The 15,278-nt window shown below is 38.3% G+C and overlaps 1 protein-coding gene and 1 long non-coding RNA gene across 4 annotated transcripts in view; one reads left to right on the top strand and one right to left on the bottom strand.

The window, feature by feature from the left end:
* The window catches only part of LOC125617178, a 52,369-nt gene extending 37,281 nt beyond the window's left edge, over nucleotides 1-15,088 (bottom strand). The window contains exons 1-2 of one of the 3 annotated variants that reach the window (XR_007348081.1): nucleotides 14,952-15,088; nucleotides 14,081-14,280 (exon numbers count right to left, since the gene is read on the bottom strand). This is a non-coding gene — a long non-coding RNA (uncharacterized LOC125617178). Of the gene's footprint in view, nucleotides 1-14,080; nucleotides 14,281-14,800; nucleotides 14,891-14,951 lie in introns of those variants that run through there. The other 2 variants (XR_007348082.1, XR_007348083.1) reach the window with 2 other exon arrangements.
* The window catches only part of Socs5 (suppressor of cytokine signaling 5), a 46,782-nt gene continuing 46,518 nt past the window's right edge, over nucleotides 15,015-15,278 (top strand). The window contains exon 1 of the mRNA XM_048804443.1: nucleotides 15,015-15,175. The gene's annotated coding sequence lies outside the window, so the exon portion shown is untranslated. The remainder of the gene's footprint in view (nucleotides 15,176-15,278) is intronic.

Genomic DNA, 15,278 nt, shown 5'->3' with positions numbered 1-15,278 from the left:
CTCTCACACATTTGCTTGGAGAGAAGCTGAATGCAATGCACTGGAAGCTAGGAGAGGACTTCATGGCATATGGCATAGAATTGTGGCCGCCTCTGGCCAACAACCATGGAAGGAGTGAGGTCCTCATCCAACAGCCAATGGGGGATTGAAAGCCTGGGTGAGCTGGAAAATGGATCCTACCACCTAAGTGGCTAACCAACCAGCTGATGCCTTGATTACAATCTTAGAAGAGATACTCAGCACCCAATAGGAGGAACCAGCTAAGCTGCATCTAGATTCCTGCCAGAAAGGAACAATAATGATGCTATTGTTTTAAGCTTTAAGTTTTGGGATATTTGTTGCACAGAAATATATAACAGGGTTAACTAAACAATCATTCCCCTTTGGAATTAGACCACATAAAGCAAGATATTTGCCTTTGGGAGCATTCCGTGGCACATGGGGCAGATGTGGCAAAGTCATAATGTAATATATTCACCTGAGTCACTTTGCTTCATTTCAGCTGCTTTTAATGAGCTGACCTTGTCTTAGAAGGCTCTGAGTTCAAAATTAGCTTTAACAAAAAAGAAAAAGAAAACTAGATTTTGTTTTGTTACCTTTTCTAGCAATGAGTTTTTCTTCAATCTCATACTTTATTTAAAAACTTCAATTTGAAAGAGATTTCATTAAGAATCATCTCAGACTCTTGATTTATTATCTTACATATTTATGATTATTTTCTGTACTCCTCTGCTTTTCTCTATTGTCTGTATTCCTTTACCATTTTTTAGAGCTCTTCTTCATTTTTTAGCTTTTGGTTGGAACATAAGGATCTACTTGAGTAAGATTTCATATTGTTCCCATCTTCAACATTTATCTATTTTTTTTACTTTCTTTTTTTTATTTTTGGATAGAACTACATTTCCTTATATTATAGTAATTTCTCTGAAAACTTTGTATGATTTCCTTTTATTTCTCATCGAATGAAGAAAGAAATAATAAATTTGAGAATTTTAAGTAGTTTCTACTGGGAAAAGACAATTTGTGTTATTTTTTAGAGAAAGTTCAGATCATTGAACAACTGAGGTTCACCAGATTTAGGAGGTCATGGATTAGAGAGAGGCCTTTGTCCCTCCAGTATGATGATGCCTTGGCTAAATGGGAGATCTTAGAAAGATAAGAGAAAAGGGAAGATGTGGGTAGCATTTTATATCGTTTTCCAAGTTCTGAGAAAGCCTATTTGGCATGAAACACAGTGATCCAAACATTATTTTGACTGAATCAAGAACACAGGCTCCCTAAATTTAAAAAAGAAGAAGAACAAAACAAACATTACTTTTTCTCCTAAAATATTTAATATGAGAAGCAAACCATAGGCAGGAAAATAACCTTAAGAGAACATGGCAATTATTTATGTCTTCTTGAGAGAGAGAAAGAGAGAGAGAGAGAGAGAGAGAGAGAGAGAGAGAGAGAGAGAATATGAATGTCAAATAAATGGTTTCAGAAATGAAAGAAGCTGTCAGTGCCTGTGCTAGGCTTTTCCTTGCACTAAGTATTTTGCCTCTTTTCCAGCTGTAACATAGTCTTGGAACTACAAATATGCCTTTCACCATCAAACCACAGCAGCAACAATAAAAAAATTGCATGAGATTTTAAAAATTGTGTTTTATCATCAACTCCAAGAACAGATGTAGTCCCAGAGAATGAGAGGACCAAAGACCTCTGGTTATGTGGTGTAACCCTAAGTTGCTCTTCTGACACCAGATAGGGCATGAAAGATATTCCTTTCCAACTTGGAAGAAAATGTTTAGGGACTTGGGAAAGGGCACCTGATAATTTTCAAGATGTTACCAATCTTTCTCAATAAACACCCCCATGGGAAACACAGGGCACACAAAGGGATGGTGTGGGAAAAACATGACACAGATGGCTAACAAATAGCAACTCTTGGTGAATTGAGCTCGAAGAAAGCACATTTCTATAGTATGCAAGATTTGTTTAGGCTCATTTTCAAAATGTAATAAAGAGACACAAATTAATCAAACTAATGGTCATCTCACCACATGGCTCTTTTAAGATCTTTAGAGTATGGTAATTTGATTTCCCTGCTGGATGACAGGAAATTGAATTTGGTTCATTCCTGGAGTATCTTTGTATTCTCACTGAGGACCGTGACATTCTTAAGAAGAACTAGAACATTGGGTGGCTCTTCCCCATTAGTTCGCATGGGCAAGTCCCAATCTTCAAGATCCCTTTGGATTTACCCTCTGCTATTTTCCAGATAAGAGGACTCTAGTAAAGATCCCGCCTCCCTGAGGCATACATAGCAAGGGGTACTGCCAAGAAGTAGAAGGCTGTCCTTGCTGTTTCTGGAATCATAGACCTTTCTAGTTTGGGGCAATATGGCTCTCCTCAAACCCTATTCTTCTCTGTAGATATTCAGAAGCAAAGCATGTCTCTTGAGGCAGACACACAGAGACATCTAGAAAGAGCCATCTTTGGGAAAGAGAAAGGACATAAATAAGTTTTTCTCAGAATTTTTTTTTCTAAAATGATATTCCTTTTATTGTAATGCTCATTTTAGAGTTGAGGCCACTGAGACATGGGCATAATGACCAAAGGCACACAACTAGTTACTGATAGGACTGGCTCTTTCTCCTGTATTATAATACCTCTTCATTTTTCTAATTTCCAACTTCTGTTCTAGTCTAAATCTGCTGTGTTAATTGAGACTTAAGTCCTTGCATGTAGAGTTTTAGACATATTTGGAAACGTCTTTTAAACATGTTGATCCACTCAAGGCTGACTTATTTTTTAAAGCAAGAATCACTCCACCCTGGGACATATTCAGCAGGATGCAGAAACAATCACATTGTGTTCCATTTTTCATGGCTTTCTTGATATTTTCACACAAGAGAAATCTGGTTTCTCAGGGTGCACAGACTCCCAATGGCCACCAAAAGGTGGAAGGCAAGGTAACAGAGATCTAGGCACCCTCCACAGACACCCTAGAATGACCTTTTGGGACCTGATTCTTTCTGTGGCAATGATGTACTTGGACTAGGTGTTTTGGGAAAGGCATGTTAATGCCAATGTGTGGTTGGTTTTGGTCTGTTAGTATTTAGCTGGCAAGACCATGTCCTTCTCCCATGGTCTCAGCAGCATGTAAACAAGGAGATGAAGAAGGAGCAGTGTTGTGTCTAATTTTGAGAATAGGCATTAATGTAGCAGGGTGCAAATGACACATACCAATGGCCAGTGCAGGAGCACCCTGGGTTGTATGATTACCTCATATATTATAGGCATGGTCCAATACTTTCCCAATTCTTTCTTCTAATAATGAACTGCAAGATAACAGTGTGTACCATTGTGTTTTATAATGTAGACAGACAATACAGATATTGGCTAACTTGGTTTGACATGATCAGCTGCTTTTTTTTTCCCCCCCAGCCAATCTGGCAGAAAAAAGTTGGACCACTATGGGAGTTTCATGAATCTTTCCAGCACTTTTCTGTCCAGCTCATTAATCAGCAGCAGAATAGCCAAGGGACCATGTTATTTCCCTTATCACAAAGAGGTCCCTGATTGTGAGTGGAAACAAAGTCCCATCATTCCAATTCTAATTGATTAGTTCTTAAGTCATTGCTAAATAATGATTACCAGTCCCCCAAATCCACAAAGTCCCTCTCTTTATCACAGATTCCACTGTCTTCTTGTGTAACTTTCGATCCTACCGCCAAGGCTTTCTGATCCCAATTTTCCAAATCACCTCAGTCTTCCCACTTACTTGTTCATTCCATATCATTTTCTTTGCCCCCTTTTCTCTGGATCCCTTTTTGTATGGTTCCTATGTCCAGGTGTGCTGATGTGTGTAAGAGAAAGAGAACATATCAGGTTAGATCAGTATATTTCTACTAATCCTAGACATAGGGGTAGAGTTGCAAGAATGTTTGGACAGTATCAAATTTAAATATTGCTTTTCTGTTTGTAGTTTCCTGAGACATATCCAAATAATTAATGGAAAAGGTTTTTTTTGTTTTGTTTTGTTTTTAGTTTTAAATAAGCTCTGCTTTCTCTCTGTCAGCAATGTTTAAGGCTACTTCTTGCCAGCTTTCCACTTGGTAGAAGATGCTTCCTAAAGATGCACTTTTGTGAAGCCTCTGCAGAACCAGCATAGATGGGGCCAAATCATGATTAAGATTCTTGATGGCTTCTCCTTTTGCCAGTGTAGCCCTGTGTTTCCACTTGTTGGAAATATATCTGCCTGTCAATGTTTGAGAACACACGCCAGCACCTTTTTGACATTACAGACTCACAGTGTCCCACTTCAAGAATGCCAGCATTCATAATTTTTAAGTCTCAAACTTTTAAGAAATGAAAGCCATTGAATTTCACCACATTTTAAAGAGAAATGGTAATATTACACAGCTAGAAATTTCTATAAAGTAGGATTGACAATAACATTATTTAGACTAAAAATGGGCCCTTCTAAATTCATGACTGTGTACCAGTTCCAAGTTATGTTTCTAATACATTCTTTAAGTTTTAACCACCTTGGGTTTTGTCCCAGAAATTCTGAATGGTTGAGAAGATACAGAAATTTACAGAAGTTAGAACTGAAACAAAATGTTTCAAAACTCAGGTAGACATAAATTATGTTTATTACTGTGAGGAAAATACTCTTAGTTGCAACATCTCTTACTGGAAAGTTTTTGAATTTTCTAGATATGACTAATAAAAATTTATGAGGTATAATTTCTCAAGGAAAAAAGAGTTTTGTTTTGAAGGTAAAGTAGAAAATCACAAAAGGAACAAATGAAATTTTATAGAAAACATCTACTGACTTATTTGAGCAAATGAAATACATTAAATTTTTGAAATGTAAACATGCATATTTATTATTTAGTTTCTGATATTGAGTTCTTTTTATTTTCCTACAGAGTTGCTTGTGGAATCTATTATTTTGAAAACTGCTATTAGAACATGGACTGTCAATAACTTGATTCTAAGGAAGAGAGAATACTGAGTTAGGAACCAGATGGCTTGGGTTTTATTCTCATGCTGCTACTTAACCCGGTTTATGACTATGATGATATCTCTTTAACACTTTGGACCTCCGTTTTCTCATCTGGTCAATGGAAATAATAAATACTTAATTTCCAGGCCTCTTAATATTGTTGAGAGGATCAAATAAGGTCCTAGCTGATAAATCACTTTGAAACTATAAAGTGTTACACAATAAAAGGCATTCTGTTCATTATTACCTCAGAATTCCTCTCAGATTACATTGCTTCAAATGAATTATTTAGGAAAAGTACAAACTTGAATGCCATATGGAGTCCTTGTTGACACTGCAGATGTTGGTTAATTTTAGATTCTAAAAGAACAAAAGAACAGAAGCACTACCAGGCAAATTAGCCTCTCTTTAGCTTTTTCTTCGAAGTCTCCTATTATCCCAATATTAAACTAAAAATGGCAGGCTAAATATTATAGAAAATTACATCATTTGAAGCATTGAAATTCTGTATATTCAAGCCCTTTTGTAGAACACAATTTTATTCCCTCCAAAGCACATTGCCAATGAATTTAATGCTATAAGATTATTATTATTATTTTTGCAGACCAAGTAAAAGGATTTAAGTCTTAAACTCTAAATAATAAAGAGCCAGGGGAAATATTAAAGTCTCAGAAGAACCACAAAAATATATGCAATCCATTCAGGTGCCCATAGTCTCTCTTAAACTAATGGAAAACTGAACTAAGCTCAGCCAACCTTGGAATCTGATTCTGAAGATCTATTCAAATTTTAAGAGGGAATTTCTTTGTAGAAGAACAGGTGTAACAGATGTACACATGCTCAGGACACCTGTTTTTATAGGCCCATCCAGTTTAGAAGACCTGTCCTGTTCCCATGTGCCACCTGTACAAGACATCTCTTTTCATGTTATCCAATTCTCTGCTTACACATGCATAAGATGTTTTTGCAAAATGTATAGTTGGCATCTGTCACTCTACCTTTTGTTTGCATACCATCTACTCACAAAAAATATCCCAGAACAAGCTAAGTGTTTTGTAAGTGCCTTGAAATTTTGAAAAATTTTAGAAGTAATGAAACAAAGGAATCTTGATAATAAAGAATATCAGGTTACCCAAAGCAGTTCAAAAATGGTCCAGTTGATGTTGAGCCTACATTTTGATGTCATTTTCCAGAGATTAATTCATCCCAAGACTGCTCACTTAAGTCTTAATGCCTTAAAACATTAATAGACTATCACTCTAATTAGAACTAATTTCAGAGGCCATAAATATTTTCCCATAAAAAACTTGTTCCTTTGGGCTGGGGCTGTAGCTCAGTGGTAGAGAGCCTGACTCTCACATGTGAGACACTGGGTTCGATCCTCAGCACCAAATAAAAATAAATAAAGATATTGTGTCCGTATACAATTAAAAAAAATTTAAAAAACTTGTTCCTCTAAAAGAGGCACCATTGCAAATGATATTTTAACCTACATTTTAGTAACTTGATACTATATATTTTAAGTATGCTCTCATGTGAATAATAAATATTAAGAGTAAATCCAAAGGGAAGGCTTTTTAATACTCCTTATTTGGATGTGGTCTATACTGACTTTTATTATTAAGAATATTATTAATCCATCCACATGGGATGGAAACAATGAGAAATTCTATGTGAAAAGATAATTTTATTTTTTTATTTTTTTAATAATGACAGAACTGTGGCTGTGTAGATTTTTATTTTGTTTTGGTACTGGGGATTGAACTGAGAGAATGGTTTACCTCTGAGCTAGCTATATCCCAGCCTTTTTTAAATTTTTGAGACAGGCTCTAGCTAAGTTTCCCAGGCTGACCTTGAACTTGTGATCCTCCTGCCTCAGCCTCCAGAGCTGGGATTACAGGTGTATACCACCATGCCCAGCTGGGGTAACTTCTTAAGAAGTACAGAATTGTTAAAGGGGCAGCCTTGGGGCTCGGGATGTGGCTCAAGTGGTAGCGCGCTCGCCTGGCATGCGCGGGGCGCTGGGTTCGATCCTCAGCACCACATAAAAATAAAGATGTTGTGTCCACCGAAAACTAAAAAATAAATATTAAAAAATTCTCTCTCTCTCTCTCTCTCTAAAAAAGGGGGGGGCAGCCTTCACTGATGTATCACTGGTATATATTTCTGCATTTGTATGCGTTCTCCCAAAGATCTCTTGTAAATTATTCCATTCAGGTCTCATACATCTGAAATCTAGAAAATAAGAAAGTCTACAGTGGTAGGGAAAAAAATTAGTGTAACGATAGAATATTTAGGGTTGTGGGTCAGTGGTAGAGTGCTCACCTGGCATACGCGAGGCACTGGGTTCGATCCTCAGTACCACATAAATGTAAAACAAAGATACTGTGTCCACCTAAAACTTAAGAATAAATATTAAAAGAAAAGATAGAATACTTACTCTACATTACCCAGTTATAAAACACATTTACAAAAATCTACCCACTTCATCAAATCCTTAAGCCAATTTTCCAAAAGAGACTATGAGAAAATAAAGAATTATTAAGGGAAGTAAGATGGGATTCTAAGGGACTAGGGTTGTGGCTCAGTGGTAGAGCACTTGCCTAGCACGCATGAGGCACTGGTTTTAATCTTCAGCACCACATAAAAATAAAATAAAAGTTATTGTGTCCACCTACAACTAAAACAAATATTTTAAAAAGTTGTATTCAAAAGATTGAGTTAAAAAAAAAAAGAAGGGATATTAATAAAAAAAGGTTAGAGGGGTACCTGACTCTGGGGTGAAGGCAGCACTAGAACTTTGTGGGCCTGGGTTCATTTTACAAGTTCTCTACTCCAAACCCGATATCCCTGAGACCTCATTCCAGAGATACTTTTGTATGATGGATTAAGAAAATTCAGGTATTTTCTAGTGCTTTCAATTCATTAACTGGGGCATAATCATATATTTTTATTCTCTCTTGGGTCTTCTTTACCTTTCCCCTTCTCCTTCTCCAAAAACATCATTCCAACTATTGTTGGTTTCAGGAGAGGCAGATTGAATATAAAAATGTTTCCTTATTGGAAAAAATACAAAGATGTAATTTACAGGCCAAGAATGAAGAACTACTCTTATTGGAATGTGAAAGTTAATCCTTGGAAAGCTGAGGTTCTAATTTGGAAACCCAGTCACACCATCTTAGAACATTCCTTGGAAGGTTTTATTAAAGTTTATTAAAAAGTTTGGGAGACTTCTGGGAATTTATTCTAAAGATATTCTTGCTTACATACATGCCTTATTATTCATCACAGCATTGTTCATAATAAACAGCAAAGAGTGGAAACAACCCAAGTGTTCATCAATGGAGGAATGGTTAAATAAACTATGGCATATCCTGCAGTGCAATCTATGCAGCTGTTTGAAAGAATGAGGAAGCTCTGCTAGTACTGACAGGAAAAAACTCTAAGATACATCGATAGAGGGAAAAGCAAGATGCAAATCAGGGGATACAATATGCCACCTCTTATGTAAGAAGGGGGAAGAGAAAAAAATAGATAAAGACTTGTTTATATTTTCTTGAAGAAACATTGGAAGGATACACAGAGAAAACTATCTTAACAGTTATCTCTACCTATGAGGGTCAATGAGAAACAAACAGGAGGGGTAGGGATAGAGAGGCACTTTTCACTCTGTACCTATTTTCTTTTTTTGATTTGTGAAACATGTGAGTATATTGGTTGGTCAAATATAAACATATACTAAAAAGAAAAAAGCTTGAGAGAAGTCATATGGCAATTTCATAAAATTTATAGTTGCTATTAATCAAAAACAAAAATAAAGCCCTGAATCAATGCTCAACCAAAGGCACACCATTGATATGGTTTAAGCAGGCAGCTCCAGAAGTCTGTACCATACTGAGTCTTATTCTCCTTATCCAAGAACCTTGCTTCTGCCTAGTATTTTTGGTGTCCTTGCTATTTTTTTCACATCTTTTTTTCTTCTTCAAATAAATAAATGGGGCTGGGGTTGTGACTCAGTGGAGAGTGCTTGCCTAGCATGTGTGAGGCACTGTGTTCGATCCCAGCACCACATTAAAAATAAATAAATAAATAAATAAATAAATAAATAAATAAATAAATAAAAGTATCATGTCCTTCTACAACTAAAAACATTTTTTTTTTAAAAAATAAATAAATTGGAGACCCTGGAAGGTGTTGCTGAGGAGGATCATACTTAATTATTGACTCATAAAGAATTACATTAAAGGTTAGAATGTGGATTGCTACACGTATTTATAAATGTCAAGAAAGTTCAGTAGTTCTCTTCTCAAGAAGGTGGGACTTCTGGTTCAAATAGCTGGCTGCACTAGGTGTTCCTTCTCTTTTAAATATATATTTTAGTTGTTGATGGACCTTCATTTTATTCATTTATTTATATGTGGTGCTGAGAATCAAACCCAGTGCTTTACACATGTGAGGCAAGCACTCTACCAATGAGCCACAACCCTAGCCTCAGTATTCCTTCTTGATACTCTCTCATTATAACTTGTGCTTAGCTTTGTCATTGTGCCTAAACATTCCACTGAAATTACTAAACTATGAGACAATGTTTCCACTAATCTGTGAATTTTTTTAACAAAGAATTTTATTCATTGAGTTCTGTATTCTCTGCACCTAGCACAGTGACTGCCATGGAACTAGAACTCTAAAAACTGAACTTTCATCTACCTAATGGCTCATCTTCTATTGGCTGCACATTTTAACTATATAGATTAGAATCTAGGTTTATGTTTATTGTTCATCACTGTAATATTTTATGAGAACTATTGTTTCATTTCCATATGATTAAATGTCTAGAATAGGGCACTGTTATGGCTTTCCAAAGTTTTTATCCAGTAAATAAAGGCCTCTAAAATTTATCATGTATAAAATATATATTTTGTCCCTTCAGAGACCTTCTTATGTGACTATTTAACTATAAAGGCAATAAACAATTATACAAAGAAATGAAGATGCCATGATTGTCTTTTAAGAGACATTATTAGGATAAGATGATTAAGGGAATAATTGGGAGAATATAATTCTACAAAAAAAATAGTAATTTCTATCATAAAACAATCTATGGAACAGGCAGAGATAGGTGCTATTTTGGGGAAAGAATAGAAAGATGACCAGATGTTTGTTTTGCTCTCAATGTACTTAGAACCCGTCGGAAGACAGCTTTGTAATTATAGTTGTTTTTACTACAATTCTATAAGTAAAATAACTGAGGCTCAGAGAGGTTTTGTGACTTGCATTGGATGGCACAGTGAATGACCCATTAGATTTTTTTGTCTTCTAACTCAGCTCCCCAGTTCTATTTCACCATTGTGTCTATTCAGTGTGATAAATGTATGGTGCAATGCTGGGTGAGGCTGATTGTTACAGGGAGAAGGACTATTTTTATGGTAGAGGTCTGGAAAGGCTTCACTGACGAAAAGTCATTTAAACAGGCCTATGGAAAATGAAAAGGAGTGTTTAGGTGGAGGAAGAGGCAGCACAATGCAGGCAAAGAGTGGATGAAAAGCACAGAAAGATGAAAATAAATACAGGACTCCCTGTAGTGGGGAGCAGAGGAGTCCAGAGTGGAAGTAAAAATATTTTTAATGCCATCTTGCATGCAGTTGCACAGCCCATGAAAGCAGGTAATTAAAAGTCATATAGATCTAGGTTTCCAAAAGAAATTATAGTGGCAGATTGGTGCATGAATTGGAGCATGAAAAAAGGAGTTTGGAGTTTTTTGCAATCATGCAACTGAGATAAGTGTCTGAATGAGGACAGTGGAAATGGGAAGTACCTATTAAAAGAAGTGTGTGTCCTTTAGAATCACTTACTGACATTAGGAGCTGGAAGAGAGGGAGAAGAAAAGATTCTTTTGAAAAATTTCTAGAGTATATGACTTGGTAGATGATGATTACCAAACTGGGGAATACAAAAAAAAAAAAAAGGCTTGGGAAGGAAATGGCAGTTTGGAGTTTTCTTATAGTTAAGTTAAAGCATTTGCCACTAGTCCTGTTTGGTTTGAGATGCCTGTTTGTAAGACCCCTGTTGACAAGTGAAGTGGGTAGCTGAAAATGGGGATCTAAACGTTGAAAGCAAGGTCAAGGCTGGAAATCTAGATTTTGGAGTCATCTAAACAAAAGTTGAGGAATAGGTGTACCTCGGTGGCAGAGTATTTGCCCAGCATGTGCAAGAGTAAGGGTTTGATCCCCAATAATACCACATACACAAATAGTCCTTCTCCCTGTAACAATCAGCCTCACCCAGCATTGCTAGGTATGCCAGTTATCGGCATTTGGGGAGTTCTCCATTCAAAATATTTCCTCCTGAAACAACCCACACCTATCCTTGGCCTACCCTTCCTCAGCTCCTGCCTCCCAACCCAGAACCACATGGATTGACTTCCCCATTTGGAGTAGCTGAGACAATAAAGGTACTTGAAGAATATAATATGACTCATCTCCGGACAAAAAAATCTCCCTTACTGATTGATTTTAGGCTTATGGCCAATTTGGCCTCCTTCTTTGGCACCATTCCCTCAGAATCACTTCCGAATTATCCTTCCAGTGCTCAGTTTAAGATCTACTTTATTCAAGAAACCATTTTTATCTGATAGAAAGAGGTGAAATCTGAATATAAATTCAGCTACCAGTATGGAAAAATCCAGTATGAGTATACAATCACCAAATTTCTGCATTTATGTTGAACTCTTGAGTTCTGTCATTTACTGCCTTTGTAACTTTGAAGAAAATGGGGATTATAAAGCCTCCCTTGCAGAGTGGTGTGGATTAAATCAGATAAAATAGGTGAAAATGCCAACTATGGCACTGGGTATGTGTTCAGTAAGTGGCAGGCTTCTTGTCAAACCTGACTATGCTTTTTGAATTAGTAGTCTACATGATAAGCTTCTTGAAAGTAAAAGCACTCCTTGTGTTTTATACTCTCACCCTAATTGAGTGCCCTTTAATGTCAGGAGACATTGTAGAATGATGTTTAGGAAGTGAGCAGGTCAAGGATAAAGTTGAAAAAAAGTTTATGCAGTAGGTATGTAGATGAGAAAAGGCTGTTAATTTGATTCAAAAGTGGTGGCAAAGGTCTTTCTTTACATTTCCTCTAACAATTTACTTAAAATTTTATCTTGCCAAAAAGAAGGGACAGAAGGTCTCATCTTGATGAATGTGGAGCTGTAAAACTATGTGCCAATACACCTGGTATTGATTCATGCCAGCTGGGAGAGGAGCTTGGCTTCTCAGTGTTTTACTACTGTGGTTTCCTGGGCTGGGCAGCTGGGTGCCTAATAATGAGAAAAACCATAATACTTCATAATTATGTACTGCCCTTTGCCAGAACTAGGATTTAATTACAATGACTATGACGGAACTGGCAACATCCCGTTCCCTGTTGGGGTGCAATACCCAAGGGCCTGGAAATACAAAGTGAAGTAGCAATTGCAACCTTCCCCTGCAGGGCCTATCCTGGCAATTCACCCAGACTTCTCTGGGTTTGAGGCTCATCATCTGAAACAGAATACTTATAAATTGCCCCATGTACTTGACACTCTCAAGTAAACTAGTATTTATGAAGTAACTACTGCAATACATGATGAATAGCATTGTGGAATCTCAGGTCTGGAAGGTACCAAAATAGGTGACCTCATTCATAATCCTGTCCCCTGCCTCCAGGTATCATTCCTATTCCATCAAATTGGTGAGTTTCAGATCTTCCCATTCTGATACAGGCTGGAGTTGTTTTTATGGCATCCTGATTCAGGTGTCAGGGGACTCACTGATTCATTTAATACTCATCTTTGAGCACTGCAGGGGCACAAAGATATATAAGGTATGAATGATCTCTGATCTCAAATAGCTTATCATCTATTTGGGAGATTTGCTATTTAGGCAGCTATAACATAACAACATAAAGACCAGAAAGTCCTTTTAGATGAAAGGGAATGAAATCAAGACTCCAGATGAAAGGATTAGGACCAAGGATCCTGAAAATAAGAAAGGGGAGGAAGAGGGGCAGGGAAACTGCAGTGAAGAACTGGGCAACGGACTCTGAGGTTCTGATAGATGTCCCTATTTTATTGTCTTCATAACACTTATCAACCTTGATTTGTTTTCTTTAGTTACTAATTTATTCATATACCATTTGTCTCACCCTATTCAGTAACACTGTCAGTTTTGTTTACCAATATATCCTGAGCATCTCAAACAATGCCTGGCACATTTTAAGCAAATATTGGCCGAATGAATAAATGGCAATGGAAATGGACAGGAGAGGGCATTTGAAATACATTCTGCTGTCATATACAACTAAGTAGAACAAATGAAAATAAAATAAACAAAAAGAAAGTAAGAAAGGGTAGTATATGTTGATCTGCTTTCCACCACTGTAATACCTGAGATGATCAACTAATGAAGAAAAAAATGCTTAGGGTTTTGGGAGATTTCAGTTCATGATAGGATGGACCTATTACTTTTAGGCCTCTAGTAGGGGATGAAGACGCCACATTATGGTGGGACTATGTGGTGGAGTAAACGTGCTCACACCCTGACCAGAAAGAGAAAGAGAAGAAACAGGGTTCCACAATCTCCTATGAGGGCAAAATCTCAATGAATGAAAACTTCCTATTAGGCTGTACCTCTTAAAGGTTCCACCACCTCTGGATAGTGCCAAGCTGGAGACCAAGTTTTAACATACTAGACTTCGGGGGCATTCCAGATCACTCTACAAGTAGAGATATTTTGAAGCAGTGAGGAAGTGGATGGCGGATTACCCCTGGTTCTAGACTTGGGAAAGTGAGTGGACAGCGATATTGTCAAAGAAAAGGAATAGAGGAGCACATTTTGTGTACTTCAGAAAGCATAGGAGGTCCAATTTGGACATGGCGTTGGTAGGCAAGTGGACTGTCCAAAAGGCACATATGCAGATCTGGATCTCACTAAATGTACGTACATTCAGCTTTTGCAAGCAGGAGAATGGTTAGATTGCCTAGTGTGCAGTAGTAGGACTATGAGCCACCTAAAACTGAAGATAAGGATTGAAGAGACTGAGAAAAATTACCTGAAGAGAAAGACATATAGGTTAAGGGGTCTGAGGGGAAAGATAAAAACCTTCAAGAAGGATGCAGTTCACCATCACGTAAGATAAAGTCTAAACTGTGAGCCTTGCACTCCATCATATGATGTCACTGGGGTAGCCTTAGGAGGAGCACTCTCCGGTGGACTAGTAGGTAGAATAATTCAGACTTCTTGAAGCACAAACTGAAATAAAGAATGAGAATTTGACAAGGTGTCAGAGGCAAGTTTTTTTAGTTTACTATTTTTAGTTTGGAGACTTTGGAATGCAACCATGGATGTGTAACACTTAAGAAGTGGCCAGTGACTCTGTGAATGACGATCAGGTTTCTAAAAGGCCAGATGGGGAGTCCCGTGGGCGTTACAATTCCTCAACTGTTTCTCTTCCTTTACCCTTTCAGCCATTTCTAGGGCGGGGGCCTTCCACATAAAGTACAAGCAAAAAGAGGATGACAGAACACCCCTCCCACCGATTTGTGAGTCATCTTTGTGATGGCTGAGACAGGGAATGGGAATACTTCAATTAAATGAGGTGCCCGGTTTCCCGTGGATCTTGAAATTTTGTGACTGAGTGGCTCCATGCTGGAGGGAGCTAGGGAGACTCATTCACATTTTCCTACCGGGCACTCACAACCTCCATTCAGTATTTTCCTCTCCTCCCTCACGACAGTTGAATGCTGGGACAAAGACTTCCCCGGGGTCCTACCTGAGGTTGACCTTCCAGCCCCAAACCCACCACCAGCCCTTCTGCATCCACGTGACTCTCAGCCCTGATGACTCTTTGCCACCCACCCCTCCTCTCGGGCAGCAGCCCACTTTACCCCGCCCCTCAATCCACGTGACCGCTTCCCTCTCACCTGACTGGCTCCTTCCTTTCCCTGGCCGGACCCGGCCTCCGTCGCAGCTGCCCGACTCCAAAATGGAGGCCGCGCACAGCGCGCACCCGAGCGGCCGGACCTCCCAGGCTCTCGGGCCGCCCCCTTCTCGTTCTCTGCCTCCCTCCTTCGGCCTTCACCTACACGCCTCCGGATTGGCCGCTGGGAATCCCGCCCCACCAAAGCCCCGCCTGCTATTGGTCACGGTAGGCTGCCCTTCAGAGAGGCGTGCCCCCGCCCGCCCCCAGCCCCGGGAGGTATTTTCCATTCCGGTGGGGGTTGGGGGAATGGGGGAGGGGAAAAGAGGGA

The sequence above is a fragment of the Marmota marmota genome, unplaced genomic scaffold (assembly GCF_001458135.2).
Source record: "Marmota marmota marmota unplaced genomic scaffold, marMar, whole genome shotgun sequence".
NCBI lineage: Eukaryota > Metazoa > Chordata > Mammalia > Rodentia > Sciuridae > Marmota > Marmota marmota.
Note: the sequence above shows the minus strand (reverse complement) of the source record. Positions and strands in the feature narration are given on the sequence as shown.